General features: G+C 39.4%; 1 long non-coding RNA gene across 1 annotated transcript; it reads left to right on the top strand.

Annotated features, from left to right (window-relative positions):
* Positions 1 to 1,546: 1,546 nt before the first annotated feature.
* Positions 1,547 to 2,271, top strand: LOC129238452 (uncharacterized). The gene is made up of 3 exons (XR_008581791.1): positions 1,547 to 1,782; positions 1,875 to 1,989; positions 2,055 to 2,271. It is a non-coding gene; the product is annotated as an uncharacterized LOC129238452 (long non-coding RNA).
* Positions 2,272 to 7,019: the final 4,748 nt, after the last annotated feature.

Here is a 7,019-nt window from a genome sequence, read left to right as displayed (position 1 = left end):
ATGGAATAGGTCAAGTTACATTTACACAAACGTGAAAAATGACGAAACATTTATCAAATTCATGAAAGATATCTTCAATTTCGATTGTGCATCAGACGTTAATAAGTCAACAACACTAAGAGGCACCATCATCGATTTGCCTTTTTCAAGACACTTTACACTCGAAACACTCCCTTTCATTTACTACTTTTCTATCATCGTCCTATTCTTAACAGAGAAATGGTTCATTACCATGCACACAGGAAGAAGGCATATGCAAATACAAGTATGTGAATTTATATACCTACATATGCGCATATACATACATACATATACACTCAAGTAGGACAGAGCCAGATGTCGAACGTTGCCGAACGCGGGGGCCGATTGTGTTCTTTGTCGTTCGTTCCGCGCTCTCGCTTGCAGTTCAAGCACATTAGCTTACATTTGCTTGCGTACGGAATAGATTCGTATATTTGATATGTCCATATGACTTGTATGCATCATTACATTGTTTGTTCTTTTTGAAAATTGCGCGAAATTGTATATGTATATGCATGTTTATATACATATATTAGTATACAACATATCTTATAAGGTATATGGTAAATATTACCATACATTTTTTCCTTCATATATAATAATAAAATTAATAATAATAACATTAAAACAACAGGTATTATTTACAAACCTGGTTTTATTTTAAATTCTTCAAGTAAATCAAATTAATAATAATCAATAAGAAGGCATATGCAAATACAAATACGTGAATTTATATATGTACATATGCGCATATACATACATATATACGTTCACTTAAGTAGGAGAGAGCAAGATGTCGAACGTTGCCGTTCGTTTGCTTTGTTTGCTTTGTCGTTCGTTCCGCGCTTTCGCTTGCAGTTCATTCAAGGTAACGGCAATGAGCAAGGTAACGACAAATGAGCAAGGTAACGACACATGAGCAAGGTAACGACACATTTTTTCGTGCGTGCAGCCGGCTAAATCGAATTATAAGACGTTATCAGGTCAAAAATACTACTAAATAAGGACGTAACCATCGACGAGATCCCAGATATAGTAATTTGGTGGAGGGTCGTTCGATGTGTAAAAGTCCCCGGAAGTGGAGAAAGTACTGGCCATGATGATTACTCTGCATACGGTTCAAATAGCACACAACTTCCGGGCTTCGCCCAAGTATTCTCTGGGTAGCTTCCGAACATCCGTTCGAGAGCGAGCTAATGTGAAAAGACATTGTCAGTAGATATAAAATGGACTTCCTTTTCTAAAAAATATGGACGTCAAACTTGGATGTTTCTGCACGAGGCAAGCCACCTTTGGGAAATCCTCCCGTCGAGCAATCAACGGCTTTGGCACCGGATGTGCCATCCCAAACCCCCAACATCCCCTTATGATCAGAACTGACATTCAGGGTTCCGGAGGAACCATTACTTGAGTTCATAACAATTTACTACATATAAACTTAAACCCGCAACGACCTCTTTCTGTCATTTGGAAATCTGAAAATTTTCATTCATCTTATTACTCGTAACCAAACAATCACAAAATATCAAAATAAGTCAATTCGAGCTGTGAGGCAAATACATCTACTACAAGCATTCCCACTGGCAACACCTCAAGTCCTTAAAGAAATATTTACTTTACGTTAATTGAATCGCTTAATTAATTGCTTTGGCATGTTTTAATGAACTCTTAAATGAAAATTTTATACGCTCGGAAGGCAATCGATTCCATAAGAAAGTCAAAGTTGAATTATTGAACAGCCACAAAGTCGCCTATTAGTAGGTAAATAATTAATTAGTTTAAATGCAAATTGATATTAAATGCAAATACTAATGAATGCCTGTAAACAATTAAATATTGTGTTTCTAAACAAGCAAACTCAAATAATCACAGTAATAATATGATTTGGCAACAACGCCCAGTGCAGCTGTGTGCGCTTAGTTGCGAGTCTACAATTCGGTCAATTGCGCCTGTATGCAGCAGTGGAGTGTAAGAGCAATCAAAAATCAGCGCCTATTATTGAACAAAATGCATTGAAATTGATTTAATTATAGAGAAATGAAAATCAATGGTCCTTCAATGGCTTCTAAGTAAAACACATGCCGGTGGGCAGTAAGTGATGGCTTATTTTAAAGCGAATTAATTGAAAGTCATGGAAAATAAGTTTGCTGCTGCTTTGACAAAATTTCATGCTACAGGTCAAACCAAAATATGATACATATGGATATGAGGAAATGAATGTGAATATTAATACTATATTTGTCGCCTTAATGGGCCGTCTAGAAAGTTCGGCAAGAAATTGTCAATATAGGTTTTTAAACTTGAGTAGATGGGTATTATTTAAATGGGTATAGGTAGGGGTCTTCAGATTTAGATTTTTTGCAAGTTGGCTGGCATTAATACTTACTTCATATCAATCAATTCACATACTGAGTACTCGAACGGAGAGCAAAGGCAAAAGCAAATTAAGGCAACCGGCGTGTTGCACAGCCATCAAAATCCCCCACAATCATCAGCAAGACCAAATCAATTGATATCTCAATATCCCTTGGGCTCGGCTGAATAGACGCTATGCATACAATTCAAACGGGTTCTCATCATCTTGTAGAGATATTTTTTATGAGGAGCTTTTTCATGGCAGAAATTCACTTGGAGGTTTGCTATCGCCTGCCGAAGGGCGACCGCAATTAGAAAAATTTCATGCATCGAGACTCAAACCTATGCACACCCGAATGGTAGTCACACAGAAATCCTATGGCTAAGACGGCCGCCTCGAATTGAGTATATCCGGGTAAACTCCTTGCGATCCAGAAGTTAAACTCCGTGATCAGAAAACAGTTGTGTCAATGTTATGCTCGTCTCACAAGGCAGCTGAAGCTTTTCGTGGTAGTTTGACTCCGAAAGCGGCATTCAGGGTACGAGAGTTCAAGAAAGTGGTTAGAAATTTTCAGTGTATGTCTCGTATGGCATTTCTGTACACTTTCGGGTGCAGTGCTTGTTTTAAAGAGATATCTTCTCACGTGCCTGGAAGTTAGCTCAGCTTTCCTTAGGTAACTAATTGGAGTGGTTCCGACTGTAGCAGCTCAGCAGAAACTGTAACGGAGGGTCGCTCTATTAAATAAAATAAGACCTACATGATTCAGCTTCATAATATGAAAGCCCCTGACTTAAGCTCCATAATTCTGCTGAAACGCTCCAGCTCACATGTTTGACTGGCTGGACTTCACTTACATGCAGTCTTTTCGTCTTCGAGACACATGCCACACAAAGCCAGGCATCTAGCATCTATCCTGCAGATTTGATAATGAGAGAGAATTGATGCATTCCATCTGGTAAAGTAGCTCATTGTACGAATAGCTATACATCTCATGGCAGAGTAGTAGGTGGATTTTTTTACGAAACTCAACCTTAATACTCTCTTTTCGCTTGCTTTACTCGTATATAGATATGTGGCTTTTTCTGGCTAAGGTTATGGAGGCTGCAGAGGGCATGCTATAATTCTGGCTCGTTCAAGTTTAGTCCTAGATGCGCTGCGCTATCGCCGATGTCAACATATGACTAAGCAGAACAAACTCTACATCATTGAAGTAGCACGCCCTAGTGACCTGGAAGTACAAGATGGCGCAAAAGTAACCTTGCGATGTTTTTTGGCTGTAATTAAAAAAAAAAATGAAAAACTTTGATTCTTCTTGTGGATTATTTTTATTTGGTCTTTTAATTTTTTTTACATCAAGTCGAGAATATGATGTCATGCCGCCACAGTTGATTGCCATTAGAGCCCTTTTTATGGCATTTTCCATCACTTTGGCTAAAACTTCCGGCTAAAGGTCGTCACATTCTTGACGGATATTCTCTTTAAGAGCTGCAAGAGTCTGAGGCTTGTTGACATAAGCCCGCGACTTCAAAAAGCCCCACAAAAAGAAGTCTGGAGCGGTCAAATCAGGCGATCTTGCTGGCCAGTACAAATCGCCAAAACGGGAGATTAGGCGCTCGGGAAATGCATCCTTCAGCATATCGGTTGTGGCACGTGCAGTGTGTGCCGTTGCACCGTCCTGTTGGAACCACATGTTTTCCAATCCCAATTCATCAAGTTGCGACAAAAAGAACTCGTTGATCATTGCTCTGTAGCGCTGACCATTCACAGTAACCGTTTGGCCCGCGACGTCTTCGAAGAAAAAAGGTCCGATAACTCCTCCAGCGAAAACAGCACACCATACAGGCACTTTGAGCGGGTGTAATGGCTCTTCGTGGGTTACGCGCGGATTTTTAGTGCCCCAGAAGCGTAAATTTTGCTTATTTACGTACCCGCTAAGATGGAAATGGGCCTCATCACTCATGATTATTTTTGATGAAAAATCATCTTCCTCTTGGTGGTGATTAAGGATGGCTTGAGCGTATGTTAGACGCGATTGGCGGTCAGCAGCTAACAGCTGATGCACCGCCTGGACTTGGTACGGAAACATCTTCAAATTTGGTACCAAAATTCGCTGTAAAGACCGTCGACTGATACCCATTTGCGTGGCACGTCGTCTAGTCGATACAGCAGCAATATTCTCTGCAGAACGGCTACTCCGGGGTCTGTCACGCCTAGCAGCATCTCGTGTTGTGCTAAACGTCGCAGTGTTTCACCAGTAGGCGTTGGACGGCGAGGAAATCTGCGACGAAATTCACGTTGTGCCAAAGTCACCGACCGATTATTGGTCAAATAAATAGTCAGCAATATTCCGCGTTCTGGAACAGTTTAGCGTAACATTGTTAATTAACGTGTATTTCGCATGTGTTTACTACACAAATTTCAAAACAGAACTGACATTAGGGGCCAATCGCAAAATTTATAGCATTTTCTCATAGGAGGATTACTTTAGCGCCACCTGTTATATCCCATGTAGTATGAAAGTGCAAGGCAAGATATGAGCAAGCAGGTTCTTTTTGGAAAAATATTCCTAGAGAACTTATATATAAAAGCGACTTTACAGGAATGGATGCGTAAAAGATAATAGGTAGATATAGGATATAGAAGATATGTATTCAAACTTTTAAAAAAATTGCTATAAATATGAAAAAGAGGTATTTTTATTGAGACGTTTGGAAAACGTAAAAATATTTCGTTAAGGTATGCTTAAAATGGATCTAAAAAGAACTGGTGTAATTTGGTCTAAACTGGTATAAACTGTTACGAATTTGAACTTTTATAAACTCATGCATATCACTATTTCTATTTTCGTTAGTAGCAACACCCTAAAATACTCTAATAGAACTGGTCTAAACTGGTGTAAGTTTTCGCTATTTGCAAAGCTGTCATTCCTGAATACATTTAAATAATTATTATTTTTTAAATACTATTTAGTTTAATAACCTTTAAAGAGAGTGGTATAAAAGCTGATGAAAAACTAAAATTTTTAACAATTCGCAAAATTTCCGCATTTAAAGATTTCTTCCAATTATTTTCAACATTTCTGCACTCTCACAAACAAAATATCAGCATTCAATTTATCCAATCGCGCTTGTGCGTTAAATTTACTTATGAAAATTCGCATTTAATGCCGGAATTAAAGGAAACAAAGAAAGAGCGATCTGGAATATGGGATGGAAAAATGGTTTGAAAACGCAGTAAAAGAGGAAAAAGTGCAGCGTGAAACTGTGGCTAAAACGCAGAAAATATGCGAATGATTGCATTGGTGTGGCATGTGGCGCGTTGGCGATAAAATGGATTTCATGACTTAATCTACTGACACTGCGCGCACGCCAATGGAATCAATGAACTGCAATAATGACTTGGATGCAGAACTGGCTTCCTATTGTCCGCCGTTGTGCAATTGCAGGCAAGCAAGCAAACATACCGAGGGAACAAAAGGCAAATGAGAAAAAGGATAAAGAAAGGCGGATAGCCTGATGGCCGCGGACTAGTGGGAGAGGAAGATAAGAGAAGTGCCATTCATATAGCTGCTGAATGTGGGCTGTTTTGTTGGCAGAGAAAGTGAGCGCGAGGTTGCCACGCCTATGAGTAGGCAATGCGAATACTTAAACTCGTTGAAAGTCGATGACTTAAAATTCAATATTCCGCCATTAACGCGAGAAATGCACACACCTTTATATGCATATATTTGTACATGTACGCCATAGTGCATATGTACATGTGTGCATACATATAAAAGTACGCAATATATGTATGCAAAAATATAAGAGTTAAGCCATCAATTCAACGTTGCGTATTTCAGCGGCATTTGCTGGCTTGTTGAAATAAATAAATATGCAGCACAAATTGAGTGAAAATAAAGGCAGTAAAATAAACTGAAGTCACCGTGTGAGGAAAATAGGCAGATATGCAAGCAAGTTGCCAGTATGAGCATATCAGCTGCATTGGTCATGCCAGACAAACCAACCAACTCAAGCCATTCACAGCCTGCACACATATGCGTGTGTGTGTGTGTGTGTGTGTGGCCGTATTTTACCAGCAGAACAACAAAAAAGGGGCTTCTCCTATAGCAGCAAAAAGCTTATGCCCATTCACTTATCTTTCCATTCACGTAAACTCATCGCATCGTCTTTCACACCGACAATGCCATGCGCTTGCCACCAATCATACATTCAGCATTTCTTTATTCCGCAGCTTGGTATTGTGGCTGTAAATTGCTGGAAAATTGCGAAAAATTTTGCAGCTTTTCTCCTGTTTTCTTTTCAGCACACTCTTTCGCATACAATTCTATAATCATAGCATTCGCGCAAATTGGCCAAAAAATGCCAGCAAGACTGCTGGCCAAATAGGCAATGAAGCGGCGACCCGCCAACTACATTTGTACTCGTACACGTGCAGAGAGCAGTGCAATTCAACTCCTTTGAAGAAAAATATAAAAAAGTCGTTAAAAAAAGAGCGCAAAATAAAAATTATTCCACATTGTTGAATGTTAAAATGGTAGAGGGGCGCATGTGAAAATGAGTGCGCTTGCTGGATCACAAATGAAGCATACATTTCGGCCCAATTTAATGCCTATTTGCTTGCATGTGGTCACCACGTATGC

Source organism: Anastrepha obliqua, chromosome 2 (genome assembly GCF_027943255.1).
Source record: "Anastrepha obliqua isolate idAnaObli1 chromosome 2, idAnaObli1_1.0, whole genome shotgun sequence".
In the NCBI taxonomy this organism is placed as follows: domain Eukaryota; kingdom Metazoa; phylum Arthropoda; class Insecta; order Diptera; family Tephritidae; genus Anastrepha; species Anastrepha obliqua.
This window is presented reverse-complemented; position numbering and strand designations above follow the sequence as displayed.